At 44.7% G+C, this 22,235-nt stretch overlaps 1 protein-coding gene across 1 annotated transcript in view; it reads left to right on the top strand.

The window, feature by feature from the left end:
- Nucleotides 1-22,235, top strand: part of LOC106573613 (A disintegrin and metalloproteinase with thrombospondin motifs 20) — a 149,722-nt gene that overhangs the window by 18,301 nt on the left and 109,186 nt on the right. The gene's annotated exons all lie outside the window — the stretch shown is intronic.

The following is a 22,235-nucleotide window of genomic DNA, read 5'->3' as shown; positions in this document are numbered from 1 at the left end:
CCAAAACCTCCTTAATATGCTTGCCTTTCACTCCTTCAGTCTGTGTGTGGCAAAAATCTGGAGGGTCTCACTCTCAGCCAGGCACTGGAGGACTTTGAAATATGCTCTCTCTCTGTGTAGACACTGTCAGACAGTGGGAGGGAGGCGGGAGCCTCTTGAAACGCCTTGGTTTGACATGAAGGTGTAGCAGCTCACACAAGTTGTGGGTCTATCCACCCAGTCTCCATTTAATATCTTTCGAGCCTCACAGATTAGATACAGTAGGTTTTTCTATTCAAAGTACCCAAGCAAACACATTCTTCCTCCTCACTTTTTAATGTCAATGGGGTCTTGTTATAACATAGATATATAGCAGGAGAAAGAGAAGACACCTGCAGAATGCCTCATCAAAGGGCAGCAGAGCAGACACACAATGAGGCAGGATTAAAGGAGAGAGACGACACAGGGCCGGGTTAGGACAGGAGGACTGTGAGGTGTCCTGGGCTGTGGTTCCACACCCTGATCTGATAGGCTCCTCTCCAGATGCACTGATAAATGCCTCTCTTTGAAGGCCACAGTAGGCCTGCCTGGCTGGCTGCTAGTAGGCCTTATTTCTTTTTATGGGAATGTGTGCAGTGCGCACACTGACTGCTACTATCAGGTCAGGAGTAAACACTGTGTTGGTTGGCTGCTCTCAAAGCACAGCGAAGGTATCAAATCAAAGTTTATTGGTCGCTTACACAGATTTGTAGATATTATCGCAGGTGCAGCGAAATGCTTTTGTTTCTGTGGCGCAGCGGTCTAAGACACTGCATCGCAGTGCTAGAGGCGACACTACAGATCCGGGTTCGATCCCAGGCCTTGTTGCAGCCGGCCGCGACCGGGAGACCCACGAGTTGTTGCACAATTGGCTCAGCGTTGTCCGGGTTAGGGGAGGGTTTGGCCGGCTGGGATGTCCTTGTCCCATCGCGCTCTTGCGAATCCTTGTGGCGGCCGGGCGCATGCACGCAGACTTTGGTCGCCAGCTGAACTACCAATTGGAGATCACGAAATTGGGGAGAAAAAGGTGTAAAAAGTACCCCTCATAAAATATATATACATCTAGCTCCAACAGTGCAGTAATATCTAGCAATACAATAACAATACACACTTAATCCAAAAGGTTAGAAAATATCAGAAATATCAGAATGAGCAATGACAGAGTCCAGAATATAAATGTGTCTGTATATATATATATATATATATATATATATATATATATATATATATATATATATATATATATATATATATTTAAATGGTGTGTATATGCAGTATGGACAGTATATGAATAGAAAAGGTGTGTACAGCAGTAGTTATATAGGATGAGCCATGACTAGAATACAGTATATACACTACATGACCAAAAGTATGTGGACACCTGCTTGTCGAACATCTCATTCCAAAATCATGGGCATTAATATGGAGTTGGTCCCCCCTTTGCTGCTATAACAGCCTCCACTCTTCTGGGAAAGCTTTCCACTAGATGTTGGAACATTGCTGCAGGGACTTGCCTCCATTCAGCAATGAGAGCATTAGTGAGTTCGGGCACTTAGGCGATTAGGCCTGGCTTGTAGTCGGCGTTCTAATTCATCCCAAAGGAGTTCGATGGAGTTGAGGTCAGGGCCAGATGGTGAAGCTTCATTCATCATTCCTGAGAACGCGTTTCCACTGCTCCAGAGTCCAATGGCAGCTAGCTTTACACCACTCCAGCCGACACTTGGCATTGCGCATGGTGATCTTAGGCTTGGAAACCCATTTCATGAACCTCCCGACCAACAGTTCTTGTGCTGACGTTGCTTCCAGAGGCAGTTTGGAACTCGGTAGTGAGTGTTGCAACCAAGGACAGGCGATATTTATGCGCTACGCACTTCAGCACTCGGTGGTCGCGTTCTGTGAGCTTGTGTGGCCTACCACTTTGCGACTGAGCCGTTGTTGCTCCTAGACGTTTCCACTTCACAATAATAGCACTTACAGCTTTACCTGGGCAGACATTTGCCAAACTGACTTGTTAGAAAGGTGGCATCCTATGACGGTGCCACGTTGAAAGTCACTGAGCTCTTCAGTAAGGCCATTCTACTGCCAATGTTCGTCTATGGAGATTGCATGGCTGTGTGCTCGATTTTATACACCTGTCAGCGACGGGTGTGACTGAAATAGCCGAATCCACTAATTTGAAGTGGTGTCCATGTGATTTTATATATATAGTGTACACATGAAGTGGGTAAAACAGTATGTTAACATTGTTAAGTGACCAGTGTTCAATGACTATGTACATAGGGCAGCAGTCTCTAAGGTGCAGGGCAGAGTATCAGGCGGTATCCGGCTAGTGACAGTGTCTAAGGTGCCGGCAGAGTACCAGGCGGTGGCCGGCTAGTGATGACTGTTCAACAGTCTGATGGCCTGGAGATCGAAGCTTTTTCAGTCTCTCGGTCCCGGCTTTGATACACCTGTACTGTCTCCCTTTGCTAGATGATCATTGGATTTGATGATGTGGAAGAGCAATCTATTCGCTGCCTGTAAATTTGGGCTGGCATTCTTATATTGTTAATGGTGAACTGGTCCAATAAATTAGGTGCACTCCACCCCCCCACTCTCTTTCTATTTTTCTCCCTCTCTGGCTCGCTCCTCACAAATGTTCTCTCTATTTCTCTTCCCTCCCCCTCCATCCCATCACAGGCTGTATAAACATGTAGCTCTTTACTGCAGCTTAATTGCTGAGAGCAAATTGCATTTAGCAACACAGTCAGGACCACCAGGCAGAGTGCAGCTGTATGTGGGAAAATCTCTGGGTATACAATATGAAGTAGGTATAGCTCCTTTTAAATGCACAAGCTGATAGATGTGATATTGTGCTACAAAACCAAGAGTAAACTTGTGGGGGCCTCAAGCGGAGGGCCTCAGGGTAAAAAATGGGCCGGTGTGTTAGAAATGACAGGGCCGATTTCTGGACCTAGTCCGCACCTGTACAGTAGTGAAAGAAAAGAGAACCTGTTGCTACTAGAGGGCAGATTCCTTTCTTGCTATCCCTCTATTCCTCTTTCTGAGGAGGTATAAAAGCACTCTTTGTGAGGGTCAATGATCTCATGGTCCTCTCTCTCCACACTTTATGTATATGTGAAAGAGGAGGCTTGTCTTAAATCAAAGTTGCTAGTCAGAGTTTGATTGCTGAGGGAGCTGAAGGTTTTTGAGGCTTTGGTGGGTTGGAGAGTTGCAAGGAGGATCAAAACCTGCCAACTATCCCGGTTGGTCAGAACAGAACACACATGGAAATGCCAGGCGCTTCATAATGAACCATCCTGCCAGCCGTTCTTCACGCTATACATTCAGTCATTCAGTCAGTCGTTTTTTTCTTCCCCTCCCTTTCCTGCTACGCTCTTCAGGGAGACACATATTTTTGAAAACAGACAAAGATTAAAGGTTTTGTCTGTTTTGTCAAGCGGTCTTCCAGAACACAAACAAAATGTGTATCAGCAAAAAGATAAGGTTTACATTCAGATAGGCCTGTGTTGGCTCTTGTTGCTGCATTTGGGCCTCACATGATAGTTCAGGAATGCTGTGGAAGAAAATTATAGGCCAATCATGAAATACTGCAAGTGTTTACTTTCAGTTGTTTAAGAAATTCCACATTTGGTGTTGTCCTGTTGGTTTCCATAGTTGGTGAAGTCCTGTTGGTTTCCATAGTTGGTGAGGTCCTGTTGGTTTCCATAGTTGGTATAGTCCTGTTGGTTTCCATAGTTGGTGTAGTCCTGTTGGTTTCCATAGTTGGTGAGGTCCTGTTGGTTTCCATAGTTGGTATAGTCCTGTTGGTTTCCATAGTTGGTGTAGTCCTGTTGGTTTCCATAGTTGGTGAGGTCCTGTTGGTTTCCATAGTTGGTGAGGTCATGTTGGTTTCCATAGTTGGTGTGGTCCTGTTGGTTTCCATAGTTGGTGAGGTCCTGTTGGTTTCCATAGTTGGTGTAGTCCTGTTGGTTTCCATAGTTGGTGTAGTCCTGTTGGTTTCCATAGTTGGTATAGTCCTGTTGGTTTCCATAGTTGGTGTGGTCCTGTTGGTTTCCAAAGTTGGTGAAGTCCTGTTGGTTTCCATAGTTGGTGAGGTCCTGTTGGTTTCCATAGTTGGTGAGGTCCTGTTGGTTTCCATAGTTGGTGTAGTCCTGTTGGTTTCCATAGTTGGTGTAGGTCCTGTTGGTTTCCATAGTTGGTGAAGTCCTGTTGGTTTCCATAGTTGGTGTAGTCCTGTTGGCTTCCATAGTTGGTATAGTCCTGTTGGTTTCCATAGTTGGTGTAGTCCTTTTGGTTTCCATAGTTGGTATAGTCCTGTTGGTTTCCATAGTTGGTGAGGTCCTGTTGGTTTCCATAGTTGGCGAAGTCCTGTTGGTTTCCATAGTTGGTGTAGTCCTGTTGGTTTCCATAGTTGGTGTAGTCCTGTTGGTTTCCATAGTTGGTGTAGTCCTGTTGGTTTCCATAGTTGGTGTAGTCCTGTTGGTTTCCATAGTTGGTGTAGTCCTGTTGGTTTCCATAGTTGGTGAAGTCCTGTTGGTTTCCATAGTTGGTGTAGTCCTGTTGGTTTCCATAGTTGGTGAGGTCCTGTTGGTTTCCATAGTTGGTGTAGTCCTGTTGGTTTCCATAGTTGGTGAGGTCCTGTTGGTTTCCATAGTTGGTGTAGTCCTGTTGGTTTCCATAGTTGGTGTAGTCCTGTTGGTTTCCATAGTTGGTGTAGTCCTGTTGGTTTCCATAGTTGGTGAAGTCCTGTTGGTTTCCATAGTTGGTGAAGTCCTGTTGGTTTCCATAGTTGGTGTAGTCCTGTTGGTTTCCATAGTTGGTGAGGTCCTGTTGGTTTCCATAGTTGGTGTGGTCCTGCATGTTTCCATAGTTGGTGTAGTCCTGTTGGTTTCCATAGTTGGTGAAGTCCTGTTGGTTTCCATAGTTGGTGTAGTCCTGTTGGTTTCCATAGTTGGTGTAGTCCTGTTGGTTTCCATAGTTGGTGAAGTCCTGTTGGTTTCCATAGTTGGTATAGTCCTGTTGGTTTCCATAGTTGGTGTAGTCCTGTTGGTTTCCATAGTTGGTGTAGTCCTGTTGGTTTCCATAGTTGGTGTAGTCCTGTTGGTTTCCATAGTTGGTGATAGTCCTGTTGGTTTCCATAGTTGGTGTGGTCCTGCATGTTTCCATAGTTGGTGTACTCATGTTGGTTTCCATAGTTGGTGAAGTCCTGTTGGTTTCCATAGTTGGTGTAGTCCTGTTGGTTTCCATAGTTGGTGTGGTCCTGTTGGTTTCCAGAGTTGGTGTAGTCCTGTTGGTTTCCATAGTTGGTGAGGTCCTGTTGGTTTCCATAGTTGGTGTAGTCCTGTTGGTTTCCATAGTTGGTGTAGTCCTGTTGGTTTCCATAGTTGGTGAAGTCCTGTTGGTTTCCATAGTTGGTGTAGTCCTGTTGGTTTCCATAGTTGGTGTAGTCCTGTTGGTTTCCATAGTTGGTGAGGTCCTGTTGGTTTCCATAGTTGGTGTAGTCCTGTTGGTTTCCATAGTTGGTGAGGTCCTGTTGGTTTCCATAGTTGGTGTAGTCCTGTTGGTTTCCATAGTTGGTGAGGTCCTGTTGGTTTCCATAGTTGGTGAAGTCCTGTTGGTTTCCATAGTTGGTGTAGTCCTGTTGGTTTCCATAGTTGGTGTAGTCCTGTTGGTTTCCATAGTTGGTGAGGTCCTGTTGGTTTCCATAGTTGGTGTAGTCCTGTTGGTTTCCATAGTTGGTATAGTCCTGTTGGTTTCCATAGTTGGTGAGGTCCTGTTGGTTTCCATAGTTGGTGAGGTCCTGTTGGTTTCCATTGTTGGTATAGTCCTGTTGGTTTCCATAGTTGGTGTAGTCCTGTTGGTTTCCATAGTTGGTGAGGTCCTGTTGGTTTCCATAGTTGGTGAAGTCCTGTTGGTTTCCATAGTTGGTGTAGTCCTGTTGGTTTCCATAGTTGGTGTAGTCCTGTTGGTTTCCATAGTTGGTGAAGTCCTGTTGGTTTCCATAGTTGGTGAGGTCCTGTTGGTTTCCATAGTTGGTGTGGTCCTGTTGGTTTCCATAGTTGGTGTAGTCCTGTTGGTTTCCATAGTTGGTGAAGTCCTGTTGGTTTCCATAGTTGGTGAAGTCCTGTTGGTTTCCATAGTTGGTGTGGTCCTGTTGGTTTCCATAGTTGGTGTAGTCCTGTTGGTTTCCATAGTTGGTGAGGTCCTGTTGGTTTCCATAGTTGGTGAGGTCCTGTTGGTTTCCATAGTTGGTGTAGTCCTGTTGGTTTCCATAGTTGGTGTAGTCCTGTTGGTTTCCATAGTTGGTGAGTCCTGTTGGTTTCCATAGTTGGTGAAGTCCTGTTGGTTTCCATAGTTGGTGATAGTCCTGTTGGTTTCCATAGTTGGTGTAGTCCTGTTGGTTTCCATAGTTGGTGAAGTCCTGTTGGTTTCCATAGTTGGTGTGGTCCTGCTTGGTTTCCATAGTTGGTGTAGTCCTGTTGGTTTCCATAGTTGGTGAAGTCCTGTTGGTTTCCATAGTTGGTGTAGTCCTGTTGGTTTCCATAGTTGGTGTAGTCCTGTTGGTTTCCATAGTTGGTGAGGTCCTGTTGGTTTCCATAGTTGGTGTAGTCCTGTTGGTTTCCATAGTTGGTGTAGTCCTGTTGGTTTCCATAGTTGGTGAGGTCCTGTTGGTTTCCATAGTTGGTGAGGTCCTGTTGGTTTCCATAGTTGGTATAGTCCTGTTGGTTTCCATAGTTGGTGTAGTCCTGTTGGTTTCCATAGTTGGTGAAGTCCTGTTGGTTTCCATAGTTGGTGTAGTCCTGTTGGTTTCCATAGTTGGTATAGTCCTGTTGGTTTCCATAGTTGGTGTAGTCCTGTTGGTTTCCATAGTTGGTGAGGTCCTGTTGGTTTCCATAGTTGGTGTAGTCCTGTTGGTTTCCATAGTTGGTGTAGTCCTGTTGGTTTCCAGAGTTGGTGTAGGTCCTGTTTATTTCCATAGTTGGTGAGGTCCTGTTGGTTTCCATAGTTGGTGTAGTCCTGTTGGTTTCCATAGTTGGTGTAGTCCTGTTGGTTTCCATAGTTGGTGAAGTCCTGTTGGTTTCCATAGTTGGTGAGGTCCTGTTGGTTTCCATAGTTGGTATAGTCCTGTTGGTTTCCATAGTTGGTGTAGTCCTGTTGGTTTCCATAGTTGGTGAGGTCCTGTTTTTTTCCATAGTTGGTGTAGTCCTGTTGGTTTCCATAGTTGGTGAGGTCCTGTTGGTTTCCATAGTTGGTGAGGTCCTGTTGGTTTCCATAGTTGGTGAGGTCCTGTTGGTTTCCATAGTTGGTGTAGTCCTGTTGGTTTCCATAGTTGGTGTAGTCCTGTTGGTTTCCATAGTTGGTGTGGTCCTGTTGGTTTCCATAGTTGGTGAGGTCCTGTTGGTTTCCATAGTTGGTGAGGTCCTGTTGGTTTCCATAGTTGGTATAGTCCTGTTGGTTTCCATAGTTGGTGTGGTCCTATCTCTGCACACCTTGGTGAAATGTGTTGATTCTGTAGAAGCGGAACAGTATGTTTACACTGAGATAAAGTGAACAAAGATCAAGTTGAAGAGCTACTTGTGTCCACTATTGTGCATTTGTCTTTGGTCTTTCAACAAAAATCTCAAGAGTTTTTCCTCGCATATGCTGTCACCAACAGGGGAGTGTTGAAAATGCTGCTGTCATAATACAGTATTTTAAAATGTGACCTCTTAGGATAGATATGGTTTATGTTGTTTCATCCTCAGTCAAGACACAGTAATATAGTTGTCATTGACTGTTTTCCTTGTTGTGTGTGTTCGTGCATTGTTGTTAGAGCACTACAGTATTCCATGACTTATGCTTTCCATTTGATTTACAGAGAAATATTTCTCAAACTGAATATATCATTTAGGCATAATATTTTAGTAAATTCAAGTTCAGATAGATAACTTCCCTTGACACTTACATGACCTAGATCGTCTTCCCCACTACTGTTCACTAGGCACCGAGCAGCCATGTCTAGGACTACAGCTCGATATGCACACTAAGCCATCTTGGGTGGTTTTGCCACTGTTTTTGATAACTGGGAAGTTGGGAGCTGTTGAGTGGGTGATTAAGAGGCAAGTGTTCTTAAGTTTTAAAAGGTGAATGTACCTCATTATGCCAGGATAGGTTTAAAAGCTTCTCCAAAGGAGCTCGTCAGACTGAAATCACAACAACACTGACTACGTCGGTCTCGTAATGCAACATTCTGGGGGTTATCTGTCTGTCTGCCTGTGGGCTAAAGCTTGCATGTGAATCTCTGTGTCGGTCGTCCTGAGATGGAGATAGTCAGAAGGATGGGGGTGGCCCAGGATAGGGGAAGACTATTCTCACTCTGCTCACTAGGTCTCTGCAGGGCTGACATGTATGAGAGCTTTGAAGGTAATAAGAGGTTGTAGTTGTGTGTTTCTCTCTCATGATGTACTTGCTATACTGCAGGCCTGACTGGTCCCTGGTACTAGGACTGGGCTGCGGTGAACGGAATAATTAGTGTGATTATAGAGAAGGTCCGAGTTGCTTCTGTTGGAGTACACAGAGTTGGTTGGCTGTGGGCCTGTAGCTATCCCTCCCCGACACAAAGTGTTGCAGCGTTTCCCTTTGCCCCTGACCTCTAAACACAAATATTTCTATGGGAATCACCCATCGCCTGGCCCACAATGTAAAAATGACGTGAGTTCAAATGCAAGCTTCAGCTTTTTTTGTCAAAGGATTCATTTACATGGAAAATGCTCTCTCATGCCGTCTTCCGTGCGTTCTGGTATTGAACTAGCCGACTTGAATCGCTCCCTGTTCTTTAGCGTGCCCATGTATGTGAATGGAAGCGCTTGTTGTGTGTTGTGTGTGACTTTGGCTTGTGTCACCTTTTGTTTAGAGTCACTCATTGGATGGGATCTGACCATGGGCTCTTCCCTAGAGGTGTTCAGAACTCCATTTAAATTGTTTACAATCTCAGTTGAAGTTGTTTTTGTCTCTCATGCCGTGTTGGGAATGGGCTCAGTAGAGGTAGGCATGGTGCGATGGATGAGTGGTTATCGGTCAGACAACCTCTATCACCTTTACGATCTGGCTCACGGAGGTGTGGGGGCTTTGGGATGTAATCTGGCTCCATAGGGCTTAGATCCCCAACACACCATATTGTTACTCATCCTGAAATGTGTATCTGGCGGAGTGAGTGTGTTAAAATGTTTGCTTTGTTTGTGTCGTGTACATGCGAAGTGTGTGCGCATGTACAGACTGTGTGTGTGTGTGTGTGTGTGTGTGTGTGTGTGTGTGTGTGTGTGTGTGTGTGTGTGTGTGTGTGTGTGTGTGTGTGTGTGTGTGTGTGTGTGGAACTCTGCTAGGTTTATATTTTTGACTGAGTGTTTGTTGTCTCTGCTGCTGTGAAAGAGACATCTCTCTGAGGAGTTGGAATTGCTGAGCGAGAAGAGGATAGGAGAGGAGCAAGTTTATGTCTTCATCTCTGTGCCTAGCCTTGTCTGCGCTGCATGTGCCGGTCTCGCTCTAAACCCTGGCACTGGCCCCGGACGTTTCTCAGGCTCTCTCTGATTACCTCCCCTCTACACCTGTGTCTCTATCTGTAGTAGCCCCTCAATCCATGTTAGAGTTTTCAAACTAAACTCCAACTATGAATTTACAGGAGAAGTTGGACTGTGTAGTAACTGGGGCACTCAGGAAAGAAAGAAATCAGACATAGTTAATGATACATTTGGTGAACATTGTGCCTTTGTCTATAATCGATTGAGGTATGAAGTGCTATGATGCTTCTCCGACCTAGTCAATAGTTATTGTGAACCTAATGTAAGTAACTTATAGTTTGGTATGAACTCCAGTTCTGCACTTCAGAAATAATAGAGCCCTCATTGGTCTGATGTTCTTTATGGAGAGAGTGACATAGGCAGCTCATCATTCTTCCTCATGGTCATCTGACTGACTGGACGAAAACAGATTGACTGGGTGTTGGATCAGCTATACACACTAGACAGACAGATATAGAAAGATAGACAGACAGACAGACAGACAGCAGTCTAATAGTTGTCATGTGGCAATAGCGACAGGACAGCCCCAGTGAACCCAGCCCAGTGTGTTGTCTCTGTCTCGGAGTTCCAGTGACAAATTCCAATGGCTATTTTATGCAGAGGTCTACTGTCTGTCTGTCTGGGTATTCTTTCTGAACAGATGGGCAGCAGTGTTCTGTTATAGTGGCATCAGTCTGATGTGTGGTGCTGACAGGTGAGGGACATGGGCAGGCTGGGACACCACTGACCCTGATGGGAGGACAGGTCCAGGCCAGAGATGTACAGTGTCATTGCTTGGAGCTCCTCTGTCCATCTGAATACTTATAGGCACCAAAACAAGTTGTTGAAATGATTATGTTACTGTTATGTATGGAACGTATATGGAGGTTATTTGATATTGGGGAATTGAGACCAATGGAATAGACAGGGCCTTCGGAAAGTATTCAGACACCTTGACTTTTGCCTAATTTTGTTACGTTACAGCCTTATTCTAAAATGTATTAAATAAATAAAACCCCTCAGCAATCTACACACAATACCCCATAATGACAAAGTGAAAAGAGCGTTTTAGAAATTTTACATATAGAAAACATAAATACCTTATTTACATAAGTATTCAGACCCTTTGCTATGAGACTCAAAATTCAGCTCAGATGCATCCTGTTTCAATTGATCATCCTCGAGATGTTTCTACAACTTGATTGGAGTCCACCTGTGGTCAATTCAATTGATTGGACATGATTTGGAAAGCCACATAACTGTCTTTAAGAGGTCCCAGAGTTGGCAGTGCATGTCACAGCAAAAACCAAGCCATGAGGTCAAAGGAATTGTCCGTAGAGCTCCAAGACAGGATTGTGTCGATGCACAGATTTGGGGAAGGGTACCAAAAAAATTCTGCAACATTGAAGGTCCCCAAGAACACCGTGCCCTCCATCATTCTTAAATGGAAGAAGTTTGGAACAACCAAGACTCTTCCTAGAGCTGGCCGTCCGGCCAAACTGAGCAATCGGGGGAGAAGGGCCTTGGTCAGGGAGGTGACCAATAACCTGATGCTCACTCTGACAGAGCCCTAGAGTTTGTCTGTGGAGATGGGAGAACTTTCCAGAAGGACAAATATCTCGGCAGCACTCCACCAATCAGGCCTTTATGGTAGAGTGGCCAGACGGAAGCAACTCCTCAGTAAAAGGCACATGACAGCCCGCATAGTTTGCCAAAAGGCACCTAAAGACTCTCAGACCATGAGAAACAAGATTCTCTGGTCTGATTGAACTCTTTGGCCTGAATGCCAAGCGTGGTGGTGGCAGCATCATGCTGTAGGGATGTTTTTCAGCAGCAGGGACTGGGAGACTAGTCAAGATCAAGGGAAAGATGAGTGGAGCAAAGTAAAGAGAGATCGTTGATGAAAACCTGCTCCAGAGCGCTCAGGACCTCAGACTGGGGTGAAGGTTCACCTTCCAACAGGACAACGACCCTAAGCACACAGCCCAGACAGCGCAGGAGTAGCTTCGAGACAAGTCTCAGAATGTCCTTGAGTGGCCCAGCCAGAGCCTGGACTTGAACCTGATTTAACATCTCTGGAGAGACCTGGAAATAGCTGTGCAACAACGCTCCCCATCTAACCTGACAGAGCTTGAGAGGATCTGCAGAGAAGAATGGGGAAACCTCCCCAAATACAGGTGTGCCAAGCTTGATGCGTCATACCCAAGAAGACTCGAGGCTGTAGTCGCTGCCAAAGGTGCTTCAACAAAGTAATGTGTAAAGGGTCTGAATACTTATGTAAATGTGATATCAGGTTTTTTATATTTTATAAATTAGCAAAAAATTCTAAAAACCTGTTTTTGCTTTGTTATTATGGGGTATTGTGTTTAGATTAATGTAGATACAATAAGGCTGTAATGTAACAAAATGTGGGAAAAGTCAAGGGGTCTGAATACTGAATACTAAGGCACCGTAGATGGAGTGTGCAATCCAAGATGTTGCAGCTGTGATCTACAGTACTTTGAACAAAAATATAAACGCAACATGTAAAGTGTTGGTCCCATGTTTCATGAGCTGAAATAAAAAATCCCAGAAATGTTCCATATGGCAGAAAGCTTATTTCTCAAAAATGTTCTCCTTTGCCAAGATAATCCATCCACCTGACAGGTGTGGCATATCAAGAAGCCGATTAAACAGCATTATCGTTACACAGGTGCACCTTGTGCTGGGGACATTAAAAGGCCACTTTAAAATATGCAGTTTTGTCACACAACACAATGCCACAGATGTCTCAAGTTTTGAGGGAGCGTGCAATTGGCATGCTGACTGCAGGAATGTCCACTAGAGCTGTAGCCAGATAATTTTATGTTAATTTCTCTACCATAAGCCACCTCGGCTCTAGTGGACATTCCTGCAGTCAGCATGCCAACGATAATGCTGTTTAATTGGCTTCTTGATATGCCACACCTGTCAGGTGGATGGATTATCTTGTCAAAGGAGAACATGACATTTTAGATAATTTGACAGTACGTCCACCCGGACAGCTGATGAAAAAGTGGGTTTGCATAACCAAAGAATTTCTGCACAAACTGTCACAAATAATCTCAGGGAAGCTCATCTGCGTGCTTGTCGTCCTCACCAGGGTCTTGACCTGACTGCAGTTCAGCGTCGTAGCCGACTTAAGTGGGAAATGCTCACCCTCAATGGCCTCTGCCATCACCTCATGTTTCAGCATGATAATGCACAGCCCCATGTCACAAGGATCTGTACACAAGTCCTGGAAGCTGAAAATGTCCCAGTTCTTCCATGGCCTGCATAATCACCAGACATGTCACCCAATGAGCATGTTTGGGATGCTCTGGATCGACGTGTACGACAGAGTGTTCCAGTTCCTGCCAATTAAAATATATTTATGTATCTGTGACCAACAGATGCATATCTATATTCCCATGTCACGTGAAATCCATAGATTAGGGTCTAATTCATTTATTTCAATTGACTGATTTCCTTATATGAACTGTAACTCAGTAAAATCTTTGAAATTGTTGCATGTTGTGTTTCTATTTTTGTTCAGTGTAGTTTTACAGTTGAGACACAGGGGGACAATGTAATTTCAATCATTTTAAGACAACTCATGTCCTCATTAAAAACTGAAGGGAAAGTACATGCCAGATGCTTTGGGGTAATTGATTCAGTGCTGTGGTATTATGACAGTTTGTTTTTTTGCAGCCCATCTTTACTGTACAACTCAGAGGGGCGCTCACTCTCCCCAAAGAAAAAAGCAGACAGAAATGAACCGACCATCATCTCTTCTCTGTCTCCTCAACACGAGAGAAACAAGGAATGTCTGGCAGCTTTCACTGCTCTTATCACGTGAGGTAGAGATGGTTACATTGAAGGACAACCTAGCTGTTTCATCATTGTTGTTGAACTCCAGAGCAGAGGGATGGGATTCCCTGTTGAGAACGTCTGGTACCTGAACTCTAACCCTTAACCCCCTGGCCATCCTACAGCTTTTAACATGGATCTGGACAGTAACACCGACACCACTGTAGGAAGACAGTGTGTGAATGCTGCTGTCATTCTTTATAATGGTCAAGAGTCATGCAGCCATGTTTAAAAGCTTTCATTCTACAGCAACAATTCGTTCCCTCTTTTCTCTGTCTAGACAGCAGCCACTTAATTACTCTTAATTGTAGGTCTGTGTGGGTCTAGAGGATGTTGTACTGTCTGTTAAACGACCATAACAACGTGATCCTTGATTGGCCCAGGCATGATCTATGCTTGCTGTAAGGTACACTACAGCTATACAATGCTGTAGACTACACTGTCTCCGTAATTGGCACCCAAGTGACAGAGCTCTTTCTCTCCCAGTAGGTTATTGTAAAAGAATGTTAATTAGCTCAACAATGAAATCAGTGTTCCCTATTGTTGGGCTTTTGGCATTGATACTTCTGAACGAGAGTGAAAAGAGGTCGTAGTGCATTGGAGTATGAAATAAATTGACTTTAATCCAGCTGAAGAGGAGGACAACGTCATATTTGTTGACATCATGCTTGAATGATGTCAACAAACATTTGTTGTAAAAAAATATATACTATTGTTTGAATGTTTCTTGGATTGTAAACAAAAAACAATATATATGGGTACATTTTTTGTGGTTATTGTGGTCAAACGCCCTGTGTGCGATTGTGTTTGTGTGAGTGGGTAATAAAGTCTTATTGGAAGAATACATAGTGTAGAAGCTGAAATATGTAACTTTTGGAGGACCTGACCAAATTCACATAGAAATGTGTGTTATAGATCTTCCATGCTCATTGAAAGCAAGTCTAAGAAGAGGAAGAGTTGTTCTATGTGCACTATTTCTATGCTTCCTGTTCTTAAGTTTTGTTTTTCTGTTTTTTACTTTCTAGTTTTGTACACCAGCTTCAAACAGCTGAAAATACAATATTTTTGGTTATGGAAAATATATTTCACAGTGGTTTAGATGGTACAATGATTTTCTACACTATACTTGCTTGTTTTGTCACATAAACTGAAATGGCGGAGCCATTTCTGTATAGTGCACCTTAAAGTCATGAAACGTTATTGCGATTATAACGCTCACTGTTTACTGCTCTGTATAGGCATTGTACCAGAAAATACTTTTGATTTCACAGTGATGTGTACACTTGTGCCAACAAAAACACTGTCTTCATAGATTGCACGCTTTGCAGAAATATGTGCCATTATGTGTTGGGCTGTACTGCTAGTATGACTTGCTACAGTAGTTATCTGGAAGAGGGGATTTATGGATGTTTTATTTGATAAATGTTTGATAAATATCTATGTTTATTACTTTTTTAATTGAGATATATATTCCCCTATGTTTGGGTCTGTCAGAAATGTCTTTCAGTCAAGCCAGGGCCAGCCCAAACTATTCTTCTCACGGTGTAAGTAGCAGCTCATCAGCCAGGGGGGGGGGGGGGGGGGGGGGGTTTGACCGTAAGACGATTTCGGAAAGGTTGTGTATAGCTTTAAAGGCCATATTTCCTTCTCCTCCTCAACTTACTGTACTACACTTCCACACTAATCACTTCTCACTCAGACTGCACACCACATAGAAACATTAGAACCTCTAGTCTACCCTTTCTTCTTTTCCTCAATGCGGGATTGTCCGCTCTGCTCTGCAGTGAGAAATCTGTCTGTTGGCGTTCAGGAGGTCTCTTTCGCTCTAGTTCCAGGAAAAAGGAGCCTTCACCACGGCCCAGCAACCTCGGCTGCTGTGTGGATGGGCAATGGGCACCAGCCAATGGGGTTGGCGCTGACACGAGCGCCTGGCGCTGGCACGGGGCAGGGCCTCAGGGCGGCAGGAGCTGTGTGCCGTTGTGCCAGGGTGTCACACTCCATCTTGTGTGACCGCCGCGCCGGGGGCATCCCTCGAATGAATGGAGTTTTCCTTTTCTTTTTCTCTTCCTCTTTTTCTCTCCCTATGTTAAACCTACTTAGTCTCTTTCTGTCTTGTTGGTTTGATAGAGAATTGCCGGGGGCTCAAACTACAAGGGGACACTCACTATGACAGGGTTACCAAAATCAAATCAAATTTTGTTGGTCACATACACGTGTTTAGCAGATATTGCGGGTGTAGCGAAATGCTTGTGTTTCTAGCTCCGACAGTGCAGTAATATCTAACAAGTCATATCTAACAATTTCACAACATATACCTAATATACACATATCTAAGTAAAGGAATGGAATTAAGAATATATAAATATATGGACGAGCAATGTCCGAGCGGCATAGACTAAGAGACAGTAGAATAGTGTAGAATACAGTATATACCAATGAGATGAGTAATGCAAGATATGTAAACCTTATTAAAGTGACCAGTGATTTTAAGTCTATGTATATAGGCAGCAGCCTCTCTGTGCTAGTGATGGCTATTTAACTGTCTGATGGCCTTGAGATAGAATCTGTTTTTCAGTCTCTCAGTCCCAGCTTTGATGCACCTGTACTGACCTCGCCTTCAAATCAAATCAAACTTTATTTGTCACATGCGCCGAATACAGCAAGTGTAGACTTTATCGTGAAATGCTTACTTACAAGCCCTTAACCAACAATGCAGCTCAAGAGTTAAAAAAAAATATTTACCAAGTAGACTAAAATAAAAAGTAATAATTAAAAGTAACACAATAAGAATAACAGGGCTATATACAGGGGGCACCGGTATCGAGTCAGTGTGCGGGGGTACAGGTTAGTTGAGGTAATTTGTGCATGTACTAGGTGGGGGTGAAAGCTGTTGAGGAGCCTTTTGGTCCTAGATTTGGCACTCCGGTCCTGCTTGCCGTGCAATAGCAGAGAAAACAGTCTATAACTTGGGTGACTGGAGTCTCTGACAATTTTATGGGCTTTCCTCTGACACCGCCTATTGTATAGGTCCTGGATGGCAGGAAGCTTGGCCCCAGTGATGTACTGGGCCGTTCCCACTACCCTCTGTAGTGCCTTACGGTCAGATGCCGAGCAGTTGCCATACCAGGCGGTGATGCAACCGGTCAGGATGCTTTCAGTGGTGCAGCTGTAGAACCTTTTCAGGATCTGGGGACCCATGTCAAATCTTTTCAGTCTCCTTAGGGGGAAAAGGTTTTGTCGTCCACTCTTCACGACTGTCTTGGTATGTTTGGACCATGATAGTTTGTTGTTGATGTGGATACAAAGGAACTTGAAACTCTCGACCCGCTCCACTACAGCCTGTTCGGCCCGCCTTTTCCTATAGTCCACGATCAACTCCTTTATCTTGCTCACATTGAGGGAGAGGTTGTTGTCCTGGCACCACACTGCCAGTTCTCTGACCTCCTCCCTATAGGCCGTCTCATCGTTGTCAGTGATCAGGCCTACCACTGTTGTGTCGTCAGCAAACTTAATGATGGTGTTGGAGTCGTGTTTGGCTACGCAGTCGTGGGTGAACATGGGAATACAGGAGGGGACTAAATACACACCCTTGACGGGCCCCAGTGTTAAGGATCAGCGTAGCAGACGTGTTGTTGCCTACTCTTACCACCTGGGGGTGGCCTGTCAGGAAGTCCAGGATCCAGTTACAGAGGGAGGTGTTTAGTGCCAGAGTCCTTAGCTTAGTGATGAGCTTCGTGGGCACTATGGTGTTGAACGCTGAGCTGTAGTCAATGAACACCATTCTCACATGGGTGTTCCTTTTGTCCAGGTGAGAAAGGGCAGTGTGGAGTGCGATTGAGATTGCGTCATCTGTGTATCTGTTTGGGCGGTATGCGAATTGGAGTGGGTCTAGGGTGTCCGGGAGGATGCTGTTGATGTGAGCCATGACGAACCTTTCAAAGCACTTCATCTCTACCGACGTGAGTGCCACGGGGCGGTAATCATTTAGGCAGGTTACCTTCGCTTCCTTGGGCACAGGGACTATGTTGGTCTGCTTGAAACATGTAGGCATTACAGACTCGGTCAGGGAGAGGTTGAAAATGTCAGTGAAGACACTTGACAGTTGGTCCGCACATGCTTTGAGTACACGTCCTGGTAATATGTCTGGCCCAGTGGCTTTGTGAATGTTGACCTATCACACAGCGTTGGATGTGGGCAGCTACGTCTGGGTTTCCCTTTGTAGTCTATAGTTTTCAAGCCCTGCCACATCCGACAAGCGTCAGAACCGGTGTAGTAGGATTCAATCTTAATCCTATATTGACGCTTTGCTTGTTTGATGGTTCATCTGATGGTATAGCGGGATTTCTTATAAGCGTCCAGATTAGTCTTCCGCTCCTTGAAAGCGGCAGCTCTAGTCTTTAGCTCAATGCGGATGTTGACTGTAATCCATGGCTTCTGGTTGGGATATGTACGTACAGTCACTGTGGGGACGACGTTGTCACTGCACTTATTGATGAAGTCGATGACTGAGGTGGTGTACTCCTCAATGTCATTGGATGAATCCCAGAACATATTCCAGTCTGTGCTAGCAAAACAGTCCTGTAGTGTAGTATCCGCGTCATCTGACCACTTCCGTATTGAGTGAGTTACTGGTACTTCCTGCTTTAGTTTTTGCTTGTAAGCAGGAGTCAGGAGGATAGAATTATGGTCACATTTGCAAAATGGAGGGCAGGGGAGAGCTTTGTATGCATCTCTGTGTGTGGAGTAAAGGTGGTCTAGGATTTGTAATTTTTTGGGTTGCACATGTGACACGCTGGTAAAATTTGGTAAAACTGATTTAAGTTTGCCTGTTTTAAAGTCCCCGGCCACTAGGAGCGCTGCTTCTGGGCGAGCATTTTCTTCTTTGCTTATGGCCTTATAGAGTTGGTTGAGAGCGGTCTTAGTGCCAGCTTCGTTCTGTGGTGGTAAATAGATGGCTACAAATAATATAGATGAGAACTCTCTTGGTAGATAGTGTGGTCTACAGCTTAACATAAGGTACCTCAGGCGAGCAATACCTCGAGACTTCTTTAATATTAGACATCGTGCACCAGCTGTTATTGTCCGTATCGTCGTTCAGCCAAGTCTCGGTGAAACATAAGATGTTACAGTTTTTGATGTCCCGTTGGTAGGATAATCTTAATCATAGGTCATCATTTTATTTTCCAATGATTGCACGTTAGCAAGAAGAATGGATGGCAGTGGGAGTTTACTCGCTCGCCTATGGATTCTCAGAAGGCTGCCCGATCTGCGGCCCCTTTTCCTACGTCTTTTCTTCACGCAAAAGGCATGGATCTGGGCCTGTTCCAGTGAACGCAGGATATCCTACTTGTCGGACTCGTAAAAGTAAAAAAATTCTTCCAGTCCGCAGTGAGTAATCGCTGTTCTGATGTCCAGAAGTTATTTTCGGTCATAAGAGACGGTAGCAGCAACATTATGTACACAATATGTAAAGAAATAAGTTACAAATAATGCAAAAAGAATTACAAAACAGCACAATTGGTTGGGAGAATGTAAAACGTCAGCCATGTTCTTCAGCGCCATCTTTAAAAAATGGATGATAGTGGGGTGAACAGGCAGTGGCTCGAGTGGTTGTTGTCCTTGATGATCTTTTTGGCCTTCCTGTGACATCGGGTGCTGTAGGTATCATGAAGGAAAGGTAGTTTTCCCCCAGTGATACGTTGGACAGACCACACTACCCTCTGGAGAGCCCTGCGGTTGTGGGCGGTGCAGTTGCCGTACCAGGCGGTGATACAGCCTAACAGGATGCTCTCAATTGTGCATCTGTAAAAGTTTGTGAGGAGTTTAGGTGCCAAGCCAAATTTCTTCAGCCTCTTGAGGTTGAACAGGCGCTGTTGAGCCTTCTTCACCACACTGTCTTTGTAGGTGGACCATTTCAGTTTGTCAGTGATGTGTATGCAGAGGAACTTGCAACTTTCCACCTTCTCCACTGCGGTCCCGTCGATGTGGATAGGGGGGTGCTCCCTCTGCTGTTTTCTGAAGTCCACGATCATCCCCTTTGTTTTGTTGACATTGAGTGAGAGATTATTTTCCTGGCACCACACTCCCAGAGCCCTCACCTCCTCCCTTTAGGCTGTCTCGTCATTGTTGGTAATCAAGTCTACTACTGTTGTGTCGTCTGCAAACTTGATTATCGAGTTGGAGGCGTGCTTCGCCACGCAGTCATGGGTGAACAGGGAGTACAGGAGGGGGCTGAGCACGCTTCCTTGTGAGGCCCCAGTGTTAAGTGGAGGTGTTGTTTCCTACCTTCACCACCTAGGTTGACCAGTCAGGGAGTCTAGGACCCAGTCGCACAGGGTGGGGTTCAGACCCAGGGTCTCAAGCTTAATGATGAGCTTGGAGTGTATTATGGTGTTGAATGCTGAGTATAGTCAATGAACAGCATTCTTACATAGGTATTCCTCGTGTCAGAGCCGTTGAATTGCGACTCCACTTTGTCTCTATAATGACGTTTTGCCTGTTTGATTGCCTTGCGGAGGGAATAACTACACTGTTTTTATTCTGACATATTCACAGTTACCTTGCCGTGGTGAAATGCGGTGGTGCACACTTTCAGTTTTGCTCAAATGCTGCCATCTATCCACGGTTTCTGGTTTGGGAGGTTTTAATAGTCACAGTGGGTACAACATCTCCTATACACTTCCTGATGAACTCAGTCACCGTATCAGTATATTCGTCAATATTATTCTCGAAACCTACCCGGAACATATCCCAGTCTGCGTGATCAAAACAATCTTGTAGTGTCGATTGCAATTGGTCAGACCAGGGTTGAATAGTCCTTAGCACGGGTACTTCCTGTTTGAGTTTCTGCCTATAGGAAGGGAGGAGCAAAATGGAGTTGTGGTCAGATTTGCCGAAAGGAGGGCGGGGGAGGGCATTCTAGGCATCCCAGAAGTTGGAATAGCAGTGGTCGAGTGTTTTAGCAGCGCTAGTACTACAGTCGATGTGTTGATATAACTTCGGCAGCCTTTTCCTAAAATTTGCTTTGTTAATTGCCCTGGGGGGTGCGAACAAAGGATCCACTTCGGGAAAGTCATATTCCTGGTCGTAATGCTGGTAGTGCTGGTGAGTTACCGCCGCTCTGATATCCAATAGTTCTTCCCGGCTGTATGTAATAACACCAAAAATATTCTGGGCTAATAATGTAAGAAATAATACCCAGAGGTAAAGAGAATATATGAAATAAATTAAGTTGGTAATTGGTAGGAAATGATGTGTGTTGTGCAGTATATTGTCTATGGCCATTGCTGCCTTGCAGACACTTTACAAAAGTACACTTTATTTTGATGCAGTCTCAGTAACTTCAGTGCAGGAAAACAGTATGATAGAGAGTTAGTATTGACGGTTAACTGGTAATTCCAGCAGCTGCTTGGTTCACAGTCTTCTGCAGTCTTCCTCTCTCTTCCCAGCACCAGCTACTGATAGGATGGTTTGTCCGACCATAGAGATCTATCTTTCCTCAGCTGTAAGGCAGCAGACATATTACAAGCCTTCTTTCTGTTAAGAGTCGGACATCTCAGCACCGGACAGCCTGATGCATGGTGTACTTTTAATCATGCATATCCATGGCCAAACCTAATCCATCCAGATACATTGTTGATCTTGGACCAACACATTGAAGCATTTTTTATGTATTTTTTTTATTTATTTCACCTTTATTTAACCAGGTAGGCCAGTTGAGAACAAGCTCTCATTTACAACTGCGACCTGGCATGTCAGGCTTGCTCTCTTTTATCTCTCTACTTTTGAATGCTGTTTGATAATGTACTGTAGTAGTATTCTCTTTCGTAGTATGATCTCTTTGACAGAGATGATAAAGTCCGTTATTCCAGGTGAGGGGTAGGGTAGGGTTGGAGTGTGTAAGACCCTCTGCAGCTCTTATGGGCTGCCAGGAGGTTGCCTGAGCAGAAAGTGGAAGCCGCCCTACCCCAGTCCCACAGCCCTGACCCTGGCTCCTTTTCCCTGGTGCTGTTGAGCTTCAGCAGCATAGTGTCCCAGGAAAGAAACGACCTTCTGCACAGACAACATAAACACATGTAGTTATCCCTCTCCCTTCCTTCACCTCCACAAGTTGGCTTCAGTGTGCTTTCCCATCTTCATCTAATCCTCTTTCTCGCTCATACTCCCCCCCTCTCTGTTGTTCCCTTTCTCGCTCTCTCTCTTTCTTTCTCTCCTTTCAGTTCCTCTTATCCTCCCTCTTTTCCCATCCCTGTCATCATGGTAAAGGAATCCATCTCTCACCTCTCAATGACTGAGCTCTGCTGTGCTACACATGCAGTTAATCTGAGGTCCATCTAACAGAGGGAAGGATTGGAAGTGATGCCAATGGCCTAAGTGTAGCCAGAGGATATGGCTGCTTTCCGTACCCTTTTTACCTTTTAAGGTTGTTAAGTGCTTTCTCCTTTGGCCTGAATATAACTGTGTTCGCCTGAAAGTCGGAATCTGGTATCTGTTGCATTTCAGCTCTAATGTTCTGTTAAACTTGTCCTCCCTCAGTGACCCTTTCATTTGCTGTGATATACGGGCGATGGTTTACATTTACATTTACGTCATTTAGCAGACACTCTTATCCAGAGCGACTTACAAATTGGTGCATTCACCTTATGATATCCAGTGGAACAACCACTTTACAATACTACATCTATAATGAAGTGGTTTAAATTCATGTTCCAATGTGGAGTACACACTGTGGCAAGCCCTTGGTAAATGAAGAGGCTGCAGTGGGAATAGTCTGTCATTAATAATAGCCTTATTATATTGTTTTCTGTGTTT

The sequence above is a fragment of the Salmo salar genome, chromosome 16, assembly GCF_965601325.2.
Source record: "Salmo salar chromosome 16, fSalSal1, whole genome shotgun sequence".
NCBI lineage: Eukaryota > Metazoa > Chordata > Actinopteri > Salmoniformes > Salmonidae > Salmo > Salmo salar.
Note: the sequence above shows the minus strand (reverse complement) of the source record. Positions and strands in the feature narration are given on the sequence as shown.